Genomic DNA, 15422 nt, shown 5'->3' on the forward strand with positions numbered 1-15422 from the left:
CTCCTCCTCCTCCTCCTCCTCCTCCTCCTCCTCCTTCTTTGTGGGTACAGTGAATTTTATTGCAGTGAACTTTATTCAAGAGAGTAGGGAGGGCTCCCTAGGCCCCTTCTGTTGTTATGGGGGTCTGGGATGGAAATTGTGAGGGAGATGCTCAGTGTTGGGGGCCGATTTGGTATAGGGACTCCTCAGCAACCAAGGACCTCTCTCTTGCTCTCAGTGTCCTTGCTGGGGTGAGTGGTCCAGGGTTTCTTACTCCTTGGAGGCCATGTAGGCCATGAGGTCCACCACCCTGTTGCTGTAGCCATATTCATTGTCATACCAGGAAATGAGCTTGACAATGTTGTCATTGAGAACAAATGCCAGCCCCAGCATCAAAGGTGGAAGAGTGGGAGTTGCTGTTGAAGTTGCAGGAGACAACCTGGTCCTCAGTGTAGCCCAGGATGTCCTTCAGTGGGTCCTCAGGTGCCCACTTCACCACCTTCTTGATGCCATCATACTTGGCATGTTTCTCCAGGCGGCACGTCAGATCCACAACGGACACATTGGGGGTAGGAACATGGAAGGCCATGCCAGTGAGCTTCCAGTTCAGCTCTGGGATGACCTTGCTCACACCCTTGGCAGCACCAGTGGATGCAGGGATGATGTTCTCAACAGCCCCACGGCCATCAAGCCACAGCTTTCCAGAGGGACCATCCACAGTCTTCTGAGTGGCAGTGATGGCATGAACTGTGGTCATGAGCCCTTCCATGATGCCAAAGTTGTCATGGATGACCTTGGCCAGGGGGGCTAAGCAGTTGGTGGTGCAGGATGCATTGCTGACAATCTTGAGTGAGTTGTCATATTTCTCGTGATTCACACCCATCACAAACATGGGGACATCGGCAGAAGGGGCAGAGATGATAACCCTTTTGGCTCCACCCTTCAAGTGGGTCCCGGCCTTCTCCAGGGTGGTGAAGATGCCAGTAGACTCCACGACATACTCAGCACCGGCCTCACCCCATTTGATGTTAGTGGGGTCTCGCTCCTGGAAGATGGTGATGGGCTTCCCGTTGATGTCAAGCTTGCCATTTTTGGCCTTGACTGTACTGTTGAATTTGCTATGGGTGGAGTCATACTGGAACATGTAGACCATGTAGTGGAGGTCAATGAAGGGGTCGTTGATGGCAACAATCTCCACTTTGCTGTGTGGAAAGCAGAGACGGTAGCCCTGGTAACCAGGCACCCAATACAGCCAAATCTGTTCACTTACCTTCACCATTTTGTCTATGGTTCAAGGCTGGCACTGCACAAGAAGATGTGGTTATCTTTGGAACAGGGAGGAGCAGAGAGCTTACACTTCAGCTTCTTGATAAGAAAATAGTCTTAAAAAAAAAAAAAAGAAAATAGTCTTATAGCAGGAAAGAGTTTAGATTTGAGGCCTGCAAAGGAGCTGGCTCTTGAAAGTTGGGAATCCTAAAGTTATAACTTTTTAAAATTAACTGTGGCATTGCCAGCAATGGTGTATATGTAGGCTCTGCAAACACATGTCCTTTGTCCTCAGGGACATGACAGAGATTTCATTTTTAAAAACGCATCATTCATGTTAATAGGATCACTTTATATGACAATCACTGGATGTAGATGAGGCAGTGTGATTTAAACTTCACTTAGGAGGAAAATCACCTTGAGTTGAGGTAAATGAGTGCACAGTAGCTTGACGCAGGGACTCAGAAGATCCCAGGAAGGAGCGGCGGTGTGCTGTCCATCCTTGGTGGCCAGCTGTGTAGCTAGCTGCCATTGCTTCACAGATAGTATGCAGACAGGTGGGTCTGACAAGGGAAGTGCTGGCTGCACTGGGCTGTAGGGGAGTTGGCTGCCTGAGAAGACTGTGACCTCATTTTAGGAAAGCTACCTTTGTTGTCCTGTGACTTGACTAGTTGAAATTATGCATATGTAATATATATATATATATATATATATATATATTACGTTTCATTTGTAATTGTAAATATTTAAATGTTGACTCCTTAAGGAAAATGTTAAAATCTTTTTAAAAAAATCTATAAAAATGCAGTAAATAACTCAAAAGAAAAACACCTTGTAGACTAATGTAATTTGGCAGCATCTCAGCTTGTAGCACACTCCCAGCAGTGTCTGTTAATGTGTGAATGCTTGTAAGGCCTAGCTTAAGGGAACCACAGAGCCTGAGGGGGAAGGGAGAAGGAGGGAGGGAGGGAGGGAGGGAGGAGGAAGAGACTATTTTACACTGAAGATTCAGGAGCTGAAGTGATCCCCAGCTTCTTGCCACGTGTGTAAACCTAGCTCAGTCAGCTGTAAACTGAGATACGGACACGTGTTCTAGTTTTACTTCAATAATTTTTTTTTAAATGGGAATAAAGATTACAGTTACCAGAATACAAGCTGTTAACTGCAAAACGTGCTTAAATCAAATTGCTTTAAGGAAGAGAGTGGTAAGAAAGTCAGGTCATCCTGGCTTAGTGATGGTTGACCATCAAGGTTTTGCCTGTGTGATAGTATAAAATCAATGTACATTCAGTAGAAAGTGTACTTTGGATTTTGAATGTTGATCTTGTTTTAGGCTAGCAAGATGTGGCAGTGTTCTGTTTTCTGTCAGTGGTGGGTAGTAGGTGTGAACCACAGATCCTGGGAGCATCAGCCACAGCCTGCATTCTTGTTAGAGTATCTTGTTAGGATAGACAGACTTTAAAATCAGTTAGTTAGTCACTTTAAGGATAGAAATAGTAAAACCCCTTCCATGATATCATCTGAGGGATGACTGAATCATGGGCACTGGATGTTCTGGAAATTTCTGTGATGTATTGGGAGAATGAAAGTGAAATTTGCAGTTACAAATAGCGGCTTTGTGTTGTAATCAATTTTGAGGTTGCAGACGGTGACCAGGTCTGCCACTTCCCAAGAGCATGCTTGGAGACCACGGTCTTATTAAAAACAAACAGGTCAAAGGACCACAGCCCACTCTCCCTGGGAGAATGAATACCCAGTAATTCTTGCCAGCTTGTGAATCTTTTTCTTCTTCATCCTGACAGTAGCCCTTCTCTGATAAGAGTTTCTTAGTAAACATGGGGAATTTTCAAAGTTAAAATGAAACTAAGTGGGAAACTTTTACTTTTTGTTATAAGATTAATGTAGGCTCACTGAGAAAAAAAGAAAAGAAAGAACCTACGTGTGTGGGCATCCACTGGTCGTCCCAGTACTTGGGTCAGAAGCAGAGGGATCAGGCATCCCCAAGGCTGTCTTCAGCTCTACTGTGAGTTTGGGCCAGCCTTTGACTACCGGCATCCCTGTCATAACAAATCAAACCAAAAAAAGTGAAAATAACATCATAAATTTGGAAGCAATCCTATATTTTGTCACCGTCTGCCCTCTTCAGGGTCCTTTCTCCAAGTAAGTATCAGGAACACACTGCATCTTCTTGACACATTTAGGAAACTTTAGAGGTGGCAGTCTCCTCTCTATGAAATGTGCCTGGCAGTTTTTGGCTTCTTGAGACAGGGTCTCCTTGTGTAGTCCTGGCTGGTCTTGAACTCAAGGCCATCCTCCTGCCCTTGCTTCTCTGTGCTAGGATGACAGTGGTGTCACAAGGCCCGGCTTCATGATGTTTCTTCATTGAAATGAATGTTTCAAGTTAAGTTCTTAGAAATGGAGCACAAGGTTCAAGGGTGTTAGCGCGACTGTTTTAAAGCCCTGCTAAGCTGTTTTTCAGAAAGGTTCTCTGTGTTGGTAACAGCAACCTGGGAAAGCACAGCCGCTAAGTAGGAGCACATTAATGTCTCTCTGTTGTCTGGAGGTAACGGCTGCCATGTTCCACAACACTGTACTTTAATTTTCATATCAAACTGTTGTTAAATAAAACCTTTCTCCCAGTCATTTATATTTTTCCTTTCTCAGATTTTACTCACGTATCTATTTACCCATTTACCTACTTAATTTTAAAAAAGTGCTTTAAAAGTCATTTGGGGTATTGGGAATTGAACCCAGAGCCTTGTGCACGCTGGGTAAGTGCCCGCCAGTGAGCTAGGCCTCAAACCATTTGTGTTTTCTATTTTGAGACAGGGTCTAGCTAAGTTGCCCCGGCAGGCTATGACCTTGTGATCCTCTCCCCTCAGCCTCCAGGTAGCTGGGGTTATACCCCTCCCTGTACCAGGGGGCCCAGAAAATCTCAATGTTTTATAGCTAACCATGAGAGAGATTAATTATTAGGTTTTCATAAATGCAACATGTAATCCTGAAAGACATGGGAAAGATACTTTCAAGATGTCTGGGTACTCATAAAGGAACCTAAAATATTTCTGAGTGGTTGAAGTGTTGGGCAGCAGTTTTCTGTAGTCATCCTTACACACTTTCCCCAGTATCTGAAGGGCACCAATCACCAAGACACATCTCCTGGGGGCTGCCTCAGTTTCTTCTCAGTGGTTCTGTTGTGGAGGATGGCCACAGAAGGCCCTTCTGAAGGCATGGCAAGCAGGGGCATGGCATATATATATGGTTTTTCCATTGGGCTGCACTTGTTTGGATGAGTAGGAGGCAGAACAATGAAATAATCCAAATATTATGAGGAGAGAGGAAGAAGTTTATATTACAGTGGTTTACGTGATAAAAAAATGTTATCCCCGGTACACTTTGTTTAGAAATGGTGTTGTAAAGCAGAGACTCACGTGTGTTGCTAGAACATCTGCCATATTGCATTTGCAACATCAAATGTCACAAGGTCCTGGCACCATCAGAGTCTAATGGCCTTTATGTCAATACATCATAAGTCAATACTGTGGGATGGGGTGGGGTGGGGTGGGGAGTGGAAGGGGTTTCCTCTTACCTGAAGTGTGGCTTTGCTCAAACAGGAATAGTCTTCCAACCACAGGGAGATTGACTTGTTTCTTTAGTACTATGATTCTGTTCAGATATTATTTGACTTTTTTTCTGTCTCTGTTTAAAAAATTCATGTGTGCACACACAAACATGCTCACACACTCACATATGCACAACATGCTTACACATACACATGCCCACATGCTCACACACACATACACACATGCTCACATATGCTTACACCCACATACACTCATACACACCATGCTTACATACATACACATGCCCACATGCTCACACACACATACACACATGCTCACATATGCTTACACCCACATACACTCATACACACCATGCTTACATACATACACATGCCCACATGCTCACACACACATACACACATGCTCACATATGCTTACACCCACATACACTCATACACACCATGCTTACATACATACACATGCCCACATGCTCATACACTCATACATGGATAAAATGCACACATGCACACACACATGCTCACCCACAGCAGCACTATGGGGCTTTGTTTGGGAGGTGTATGTGCATTGACTCAGAGGCACTGTGGCTGTTACAGGAGTGTCTTGGGGTTAAGAACTAGGATGCAAGGAGCAGGTCATGTCTGCATGTTCCTCCTGAAGCAGAAATGCGTCTCCTTCCTAAGCAGGGGGAAGGGTTTGGAGAAGGTGAGACAGATGGCTTCCCTGAGCTGATCAAATCAGACCCTAGGTATGTATGTATGTAGCTTTATAAAGTTGACTGCCACCGTGGGGTCTTCAGGTTTACCAAATGCTGAAATGAAAACAGACATTTTCCTCACATCCTGTGACTAAGCAAACAGCACTTTCGGGTTGATACAGAATACTTCACCTTGCATTTTTATGTTGTCTTGACCTGCCAAACCGAGTCCTGGACTCAAACATGGAATGAAATAATGTTTGCAAGTCTTTTCTATGCATGGTAAAATTATAGATTAAATCATATTCTTCTTATTCAGAATGGTAACGTCTGCCTGTCTCTCTCTCTCTCTGTGTATGTGTGAGTCTCTTTTCCTGTTTCTTGCGGGGTGATGTGGGGTGGGGGTTGGGATGGGTGAAAACTGAACCTAAGGTCTTTTACTGGTTCATGCTAGACAAGCCTACCTCTGGCCAAAGGCCTTCCTTGTTTAGAAGATGGGGTAGCACAATGGAATGAATTTTATTCTAATATAAGCTTACTATTTTATGAACTTGTAAGAAATAGAAAACATTCCGAGCCTGCCAACTTTGGATTTCAAATATTTCAAATAATTCTTTTTTTTTTTTTTTTGGTTTTTCGAGACAGGGTTTCTCTGTATAGCCCTGGCTGTCCTGGAACTCACTTTGTAGACCAGGCTGGCCTCGAACTCAGAAATCCGCCTGCCTCTGCCTCCCGAGTGCTGGGATTAAAGGCGTGCGCCACCACGCCCGGCTTCAAATAATTCTTATTATAAAAGTTAATGCCAAGAGGTGATGGTGTATACCTTTAATCCCAGCACTTGGGAGACAGAGGCAAGGAGATCTCTGAGTTTGAGGCCAGCCTGGTCTACAGATTGAGGTCTAGGACAGCCAGAGCTACACAGAGAAACCCTGTTACAAAAAAAAAAATTTAAAAAAAATAAAAAATTAAGGTAGAATATATGGCTAGAGTCCTGTTTTGTAACTTTTTATAGGCTTTGGTTTTTAAAAGGACTGTCTCGTTGACTCAAACTTAACAGTTTTGAGACTCCCACATCATACATTTTTAAAGTGATGGATGGTTATCATTTGGTTTGTATTTACTGATGGTCTCAAATATACAGCTTGTTTTATTCTATTGATGGAACATTTTAAATATCCAGGCTTCAAAAATAGCAAATGACATAGTATATAAAGGAATGATAAAACCACAATTCATTTGGCACACTCATCTGGTTGAAAGGCATAAACTCTTCTAAAGTGAGGCTTGCTCAAACACACACACACACCCACCCACCCACCAAAACAGTTTAACAGAAAGCTCTTGTGAAGAAAACCAACACCTTTCAAACCCCATATTTGTACAGCCCATGCTGTAGAGAGCTCTCGGGTGATGTAGCATGCGGGCAGCCTGAGAGTCAGAACTTGGGCTGCTACTAATCTCAGGTAGTTGTTGGACATTAATACAAGAGACACATGTCTCTCCCTCACCTTTCTACTGCCCATAAAGCCTTTGTAGCCAGTGCTTATCAGATGTGACAATCTGCCCTTCCCAGCCTCCCCATGGCCTCAGAGCCCCTACCTCTCTAAGACATTCTGAGCCACGGCAAGTGGTCCAGCCTCCTCTGTGGTTTGGCATTAGAAGTGGCAAACTCCAAAGTTAAAAAAAGCTGCCGTTCGTTCGCATTTAAGAGATCAACTTACCCCCATTTAATTCAAGAGGAATATTGTTTTCTTTATATCAGCCATTCACAATCTTTTAGAGTAGGATAATTCCTTTTTAATTAAAAGTAGAGTCAGATCCCCACATGACCATGAAGTCAGTAATACTTTAACCATTTTTAGTTTTACCAATCATAGCATATAAATTTATTTGGAAGAATAAGCATTCATGTGTGCAGGAGATGTTTATATATGAATGAGTGCAGAACCCCTTTTAATGGTTCCGTCTTCTCCTCCGCCCTCCCCTAGGACTGGGATTAGGAATCATTACTTTCTACCACTTGGCCATTTCTCCTTGGTTTCAGTTACAGTTTTAAAGAGTGTTGTATTAAAAGTAACTGAAGTTTCTTTCTCTTTCACAGAGGAGGTCAGGGTTTTGTTTTGTTTTTTTTTTCCATGCACTGTAGAGTCCTGAGATTCTGTCTAGGCGCTTCTGGGGGACTCTTTCTTCCTGTGATGTCACACAGCACAAAGCTGCTTATTGGCTCCAGATATCTATCTGTCTGCCCATTTACCCATTCATCCATCCATCGATCCATCCACCCATCCATCCCTCCCTCCATCCATCTATGTATAATATATCTATATTGGAGCTTCCATAATATGTATGTAAAGGATTTCACAGCAAGACCTGGAAAAAAAAAAGAAAAAAAAAAAAAAAAAAAAAAGGAAGAGAGAGAGAGAGGAAGCAAGAGCATTAGAAAGACTGGTAATTTCTGACTGAATGTAGTACCTGAAGGGCTTAGGGGTTAGCCTCTAGACAGTCTTGAAGCCAGGGTTATCTGAGTTCCAGCCACTCTATCTCCCTCAGCCTGCTGCTATTCCTAAGACTGCAGGAGGATGTAAACTGCCCCTAGCTCCAGCTGGCAGTGCAGCAAGTACTTACATGGAAAGAAACATTGTTTACCTTGGAATGACAGGGAACTCAACCCTATTTCTGTGCTGGAGGCAAGGGTTACAGTGTCTGCGGACCCTGCTTGTAAATGTCTGTCTGGTTTGAGAATGGCCTTTTTTCATTGTTTAGGGTAAGTGGAGGGTGGTGAAGCTTATTGTTATCTTTAAAATGTTTTTATTTTATTTTTATTAAATAAAAATACCATGTCCAAAAAATGCTTCCTCTTCCCCCAAGGTGCTCTGCCTTCTCCGTTGTGCTTGTGACAGACTTTATCTTGTCTGGACTTCAAGCTCTGTTGCTTGGATCGTTCCTGAATGATCTCAGGATTCTGCAGGAAATCATCCTGCCTCAGGACTTTAGCATACCTAATGGACTTTGCTCTGCCTTTCCTGCCTGGCAAGCTAGCACAAAGCCAAACATCCCCGGGATGTTCCCTCAGATTCCTTGGGTTGTTTACTTCAGGAAACTGGCTCTGTACATGGTCCAGGAGGACACAAGCAGATGTCTTACAAGTGAGTTTACAAGAGTGGTGTGTTAGGCAATTGCTCTTCAGCTGGTGAGGGGACCACCTCTTGTTGGCTATTGGTTAATTTGCCTTCCTTTGGTGCAGTGTGGGATGATAGTAAAAGCTTTTTCTTTAGATTCTTTCAAATGTTGGTAGAGCGAGGTGGTCCTGGCCCAGATGGCCTTGGCAGTCAAGGTGAGACTGCTCTGCTAGCTGTGGTCAGCGAATACGCTGCCTTTAGGCAAAAGTTTCAGCCTCAGTTCCTGTCCTAGTTTAACAGATTTGCCCCAGACCCACCCCAGGCTTGCTAACCTGTTTTCTGTCTATATGGGTTGGCCAGTTCAGGCTATTTTTAATAAATGGAGCTCTGTTGTGACTCGGCTTTTCATCTTACTGTTTTCCAAAGCTCATTCATGGCATGGCATGCATCAGTACCTCATTCTTTTTGTTTGTTTGTTGATTTGGTCTGTTTGTTTGTTTATTTGAGAGTTTATTTATTTGAGAGAGGATCTCATTTTATAACTTGACTGGTCTGGAAGTGAAATAGACCAAACTAGCTAGCAGCAAAGGCATGCACCACCATGCTTAGGCAGTCCTTTGTTCTTTTTATTGCAAAGGTATATTCCAGTTTATGGACATAGCATACCTTGTTTACTTGTGGACGTCTGGGTATATCTACTCGTTGGTTCTTTGAATAATGCCTCCATCAGCATTTGGTTAAGCTTTGTGTGAACATATGTTTCTGGTTCTCTTGGGTAAGAAGCTAAGTATGGAAGGGTGGGATCTCGTGGAGTCTGTGTCTAGCATTTGGGGACCTTCCAAACTGTCCTCAGAAGTTTGTTGTCCTGCTTTTTATTCCCACCAGCAGTGAGTGCAGATCTCTGAGCATCTCAGATCTTTCTCAGACACCATGCTTTTTTGTGCTTGTCGGATATCTCTTCTTGTCCATGGGGCGAGGGAGCAGGGTTCTGGATGATAATTTTAGAGGAAATGAAGCAAATGAAAGTCTGGTTTTGGTGATTGGCTCAGCTGCCACTCTGGGGGGAACCTTCAGCCCTGAGCCTAAGAACCTTCCTGTTTGACTGCATATGATATTACGAGTAATTTTGTGTTTCTGCTTTTTTTCCTCCCTGGAGGAAAAAGTAAAGATTTGTCTTTTTTTGAAGCTAGACATGGAGGATTTAAACACACATACGGACCCCCTGAGTTATTAAAGTTCCACAAGACATGGCTTTGGTTTATTCCAGAAATCAGTTTTTAGGACCACTCTCTCGGTGCCTCTCCTCGCCGTTCTCCACTAGACCGTAACTCAAGAGCTGAATCAAGCTCTGTTCAGCGGGTGTTTGGGAAAGAAACAGTGTCTGGATGCTGGTCAGCTGGCTCGGGTTGTCAGCAGGCCAGCTTAGCACATGTTTTTCTCCAGACAGGAGCCTCTGTAGGCCGAGGGGTGTTCCATCTGTCCCATTTGAGCTCAGGATAACAAGACCTCTGGTGCAGCTCCACGGTGGTAAACACCAAGGGCAGAGGTGTCAGAAATGTTCAGTACCCCAGCAGCAGGCAACCCCCTGCTCCCGTGCCCTGCACAACCCAGCAGGCGGGCAAGCCAGAAGGAGAGCACCAAGAACTGTTGTTTCTGACTCACAGATGTGATAACTCCTACTGTCCCCTGGCCATAGTTGATTAGTTTGGACATGTTGGCAGGAAGCCATGGGTCATTTTGCCTGCTGAAATGACAGGGTAACTGAGAAGGGTGGCCTGGGAAGTCAGCCTGTCTGGCACTCCCCTCCGTTTCTGCATTAGTGCAGAGCTGTGTGAAAGATGGTTGGTTTGGTTTCTGCAGTTTGCTCATGGGGCGAGAGCCCTTTTGGTTTCTCTCACACCTGGTTTGAGCTGGGTTCTCTCCTGTGGGTGGGGTTCGCTATACAAGGAGGGCCTAGAGACTAGTAATGCGCTTGAGCATTCCCAGCCCATTCTGACCACATCTCTCTCCAGCACTGCTCTTCCAGAGCTCTCCAGAATGTCTCAGGTCAAGAGAAGACAGGTGTCCCTGTCTCTACATTAGCCCATTACAGGCCCACTTGCTCAGTGTTCTTTGCTGTCACTCTCAGATCAATATCTTGTTGCCATTATAGGGTTAGTGTGGGACAGCTGCCTGCTAATTAAGCTCATGTGGATTATCCCTTTATTATGTCTGCCAGTTTAGTACATCAATTTCAAATCAAATATGAAGTGTTAAATTACTATTAGACTAACAGCTGATGTGTTTTCTGTTGTGTGATTTTCATAGTAATTGATGCATTTGGCCTAGTGACTTCAATTGGAAAATAAGTAATCGAATCTTAAATTCTCTCTCTCTCTCTCTCACTCTCTCTTATTTTTGGCCTAACTGAAAATAGGTAATACCCTCTCAGCCCCCCATAGTAAAGGTTAGTTACAATTTTTCTGAACAGCTATTCGAAATACAATTTTTCATCTTCCACTGTATTTTACCTGACGATCTTGGGAGGAACTATTGTCTGAATCTGGCAGGTTCTCATGGGGGTGGGGCCTTTGGTACTGACTCCAGTGGGCTCCCAGAGGGAGCTGCCGATCCTGCCGCACCATGGGTCATCTTCTTGTGGGGGACAGTGACTGACTTCTGGCAGCAGAAGGATTTAGAGTCCTCTGGGATCAGGCATTAACACAGCTCTGCCTCAGTGTGAGTACCGTGTGAGTGGATTCTCTGCACGCAGTTTCACCACAGAAAACCTATCTTTTGTGTCTTTCTGACATTCTCACCTCTAATGGACTTGTGATTAGACCAGAAGCTGTGTTAGGAGTCAGAAAGTTGATGCTTTCCCACAGAACACACCCTGTGCTTCCTATATTCAAGCTACCACCTTCACGTGGCTATTGAAGTTCTAAACTAATTAGCAGTTCAGCTTCTCAGACACACTAGCCACCTTACAGATGTTCAGTAGCCACAGGGGGCCTGGTAGCTGCTTGCTGTGTTGGGTGGTGTAGAGAGAATTTTCATGATCACCGAAAGTCTTCGGGCATTCCTGACTGTGTGCTCAGCTCTAAAGAAGGTGGATTCATTATTTTCTCAGTGTTATGACACAACACCTAAAAAAAAGCAGCAACTTAAGAAAGGGAACATTGCTGAGGGTGGAGACATGCACCCATGATCCCATTTAGGGGCAGAGGCAGGGGACAATCAGACATTTAAGATCATCTTTAGCTACATAGTGAGTTCAAAGCCATTTGGAGAAGGAGTTATTGTGAATGTAGGAGCAGGTCTCAGTAGTGGATGGTCCCAGGAGAAAACAAAACACGAATGTGTGTGCACACGAGCAAACACTCATGCACGCACACATGCATACTCACATAATAATGGCATCTTAGTGGGGAGGTAAGGGGGGAAAGAGGCTCACGCTGTGTCAGCAGGAATGTGAAAGGCCATACACAGGTGGAGGCTGAGCAGGAATCAGAGAGGGCAGGACTGGAAGCAGAGCTGGCTTAGCTTTAGAAACCCACCACAGTGCCTTCCTGTGCCCATCCAGGGCCTGCATCTCCAAGGTTCCACAACCTCCCAGCACAGTGCTGCCAGTTAGAGACAGGGTGTTTGAAAGCCTGAACCTGTGAAGGCCATTGCACACACAAAACACAACAGAAGCTTAGTAAGTAAGACACGAGTCACAGGGGCTCAGAGGTCTGCTTGTGTGAGGTTGGGTGCTGAAAGGCCGACGTCGCCATTTCTAGCCTAGCAGAGGAGAGCAACGGACGGCGTGCACATGTGTGCGAGCACATCATGGCGTTCTAGTGTCTTTGCTCACTGAGCCCCTTTCCACCCCCAGTTCTGTGCATTTCATTAGGCAGTCTTAGTTTTGTTTTCTCCTGGGACCATCCACAAGACCTGCTAGATATTCAAATGCAATTAAGGATTCAGAGCCAGTGTGCTGATGGTTCTGGCTCTGAGGAGTCAACTTATGATTTGTTTCACTTTATTGTTGGATTTATTGGGACACTATATACTTTCTGACATTTTGCTTTTTTGCATTTTGCTAGTTCGGCCTGGAACTTGCTATGTAACTAAGGATGACCTTGAACTCCTAATCCTGATGCCTCCACTTCTCAGATGCTAGGATTTAAATGAGTTTAAAATGCACCTTGACCTCTGGATATTTCCAAGTTAAGATGGGTTGATTGGATTACAGGTCCAGTTTGGGTTGAATAGCTTGTGTTTAACTAAGTTTTTATCCACCGATCTTTCCTATTAGAGTTGTCATTTCTAATCCTGTGTTAATGAGTGCTATGAAGATAAAAGGATGCTGAGATTAGGCGATCACTGATGTCTTACTTTCTAAGGGCACACACATGCACAAGCTGCTTCTTGCATCAAATTTGTCCTTTTGGAAAGTTAGATTTCATTTTGGCTTTAATGAATGTCTGTTGGCTTCTAGTTCTTTGAAGGTATTTTTAAGTCTGGATATTTGCTAACTGTATTTACTATGAAATGTGAATTTATAAGTCTGTAAAAAGACTTGGGTACAAATCTCCCCTTTTTTCAACTTTCCACACTTGGCTGCCAAGTTATTAACACTTCAGAGAATTTGATGCTCAAGGGTTGCAACTGTGTGAAAACACACACACACACACACACACACACACACACACACACACACACACACACAAGTTTCTACTAAGGAAACTTATTCATTTCATTCTTGTCTATGTGAAATTCAGTTTGGCTGGCCTGGGAATTCATACCTGCAGTCTTTCTCATGCTGTTTGATGGTGACGGTGCAAACACTGAATTCTATCTGAATTCCTCTCCAAACTTGGCACTGCTCCACAGCCCGTGTGTGATGTTGGAGTGGCATTCTTACCCCTGTCCCCACTCCATCTCCGGCCTGCCTTCAGAAACCTCGTGGGTGAGGTTGTATGGGTTGTTCCCCTCCCCCAAAAGTCTTTTCCCAAGGGTTGAAAGAGTTTATCCATTGGGCAGATGCCAGTGCTTGGCCACCCCCTGGGGAGCTTGTGTGACCCTGTGTCCCATACTGTCTTCTTGAACTCTACAGCAAATGTGGTCAGGGTGTGTGGTGGTTGTTGTTTTGTGGGTTTTGCTAACATCTTACGGTGTTAAATAACTCTTGCTTGGTTTTATATTTATGCTGCCCACAAGCCAGGGAACCAGAAAAGGTGTGAATTAGTCCAAGCCTAAAGGCCTGAGAGCTAGGGGAGCCAGTAGGAGTAGAGGCAGTATAGACTATCTGTGGAGTGTAACTTATGACATTCTCCTATCAATACATTACAGTAACCACGTGTCTTGCTCACTAGGTCCAATCAGCATAATACCACCAATGCAGTGGAACAGTGTGATATCTGTGGGAAGAAAGACCCTCAAGATCTCAGAGAGCTAGCTTCTAACGTGGGACTGGCGAGTTCATACATCCCTGAGTGGGACGCAAAGGCATGTTGATGCACCGGTGAGCTAGAAGTCAATGGCCTCTTGTGGGCCCGAAAGACAGGTCTGGAGAAAAAGGCCTTTGTCCAATCCATAGCCAGGTGCAAGGTACTGGAAGACATAACACGTTCTCAACAAATGTGTTTACCACAGTGGGCACAGTGGGTGTTTTAGTTACCGACAACAACAACTTAGTTAAGTGATAGTGCCAATTGAATGGCCAGCTTGGTGCTTTCTGTTGCTTCCAAGTAGTTTGTGCCTGGACCTTAGGACGGTTTTTAATGAAGTGCTTTTGATGGAGTGGCCCCTGGGACCCCCAGTGTGGAGATGGGTATTACACTCTACCTCCTTCTACACTGACTTGGTTTGCTTCTCTGTATGAAGAGCCGGCAGTCTGAAAGCATGGATGTTGCCGAGGAGTTAGTGTTTCAGGGAGGAAATGTACTTGGCCCATCTTAAATCTATACTCAACATTAGGACATTTTGAGTAGGATTAGGGGAGCAGTGATCATGGCCAGAAAAGGCTGGATAATTCGCTGTGAAGTCAGAATGCTGAAGAGACTAAATCAGTGTGCTTCAGCAGGACTTTTAGTTCTGAAACCAGACATGCAGTTTGACCTGCTTACCGTCAGTATGAGATTTCTCCCTCCCCTTTTGCTAATGGCAGGGCAGTTGAAGTTGATAAAGCTGGGTTATATGCTGAAAGTACATTATATGAGCCTTTCCTTAGAACTTGGGAATGTGCTGGGCAGTGGTGGCGCACACCTTTAATCCCAGCACTTGGGAGGCAGAGGCAGGTGGATTTCTGAGTTTGAGGCCAGCCTGGTCTACAGAGTGAGTTCCAGGACAGCCGGGACTATATATATATAGAGAAAACCTTGGGAATGGGTGTGGCACTGACTAGCATCCCTATATTATCTTAAAGGATAGTGGGAGGCTACATAGGATTGGTCCTGCTCAACTCTGGTTACATAGGTACATGGTAAATGCCCCCATCCCCTCCCCAGGGGTTATACAGATACCGTTCAGTTTTGCCGGTGGATCCTTGTTTCGGTCAGATTCATTTTGTAACCCCTGTCCCCATATGTGTATTTGTATGTGGTGTACATGTGTTTGTGTGGGTATGTGTATATTCATGGAGACCATGTGTCAACATCAGATGTTTTCCTTGATCTATCTCCGCCTAATATTATGAGAGAGACCCTGTCACAGAACCTGGAGCTCACCAGTTGGTTCGAGATCTGCTGTCTCTGCTCATCCCTTCCCCCAAGCACCGGAGTTACAGATGTGCACCTTCCATGCCTGACTTATTTG

At 44.5% G+C, this 15422-nt stretch overlaps 1 protein-coding gene and 1 pseudogene across 4 annotated transcripts in view; one reads left to right on the forward strand and one right to left on the reverse strand.

Annotated features, from left to right (window-relative positions):
* The window catches only part of LOC110306544, an 11184-nt pseudogene extending 7884 nt beyond the window's left edge, over positions 1 to 3300 (reverse strand). Inside the window, exons 1-2 of the transcript XR_002379299.2 lie at positions 3216 to 3300; positions 289 to 1244 (exon numbers count right to left, since the gene is read on the reverse strand). The product of XR_002379299.2 is annotated as a glyceraldehyde-3-phosphate dehydrogenase-like (transcript). The remainder of the gene's footprint in view (positions 1 to 288; positions 1245 to 3215) is intronic.
* The window catches only part of Daam1 (dishevelled associated activator of morphogenesis 1), a 158230-nt gene that overhangs the window by 15006 nt on the left and 127802 nt on the right, over positions 1 to 15422 (forward strand). The gene's annotated exons all lie outside the window — the stretch shown is intronic.

This window comes from Mus caroli, chromosome 12 (assembly GCF_900094665.2).
Source record: "Mus caroli chromosome 12, CAROLI_EIJ_v1.1, whole genome shotgun sequence".
Classification (NCBI taxonomy): Eukaryota; Metazoa; Chordata; class Mammalia; order Rodentia; family Muridae; genus Mus; species Mus caroli.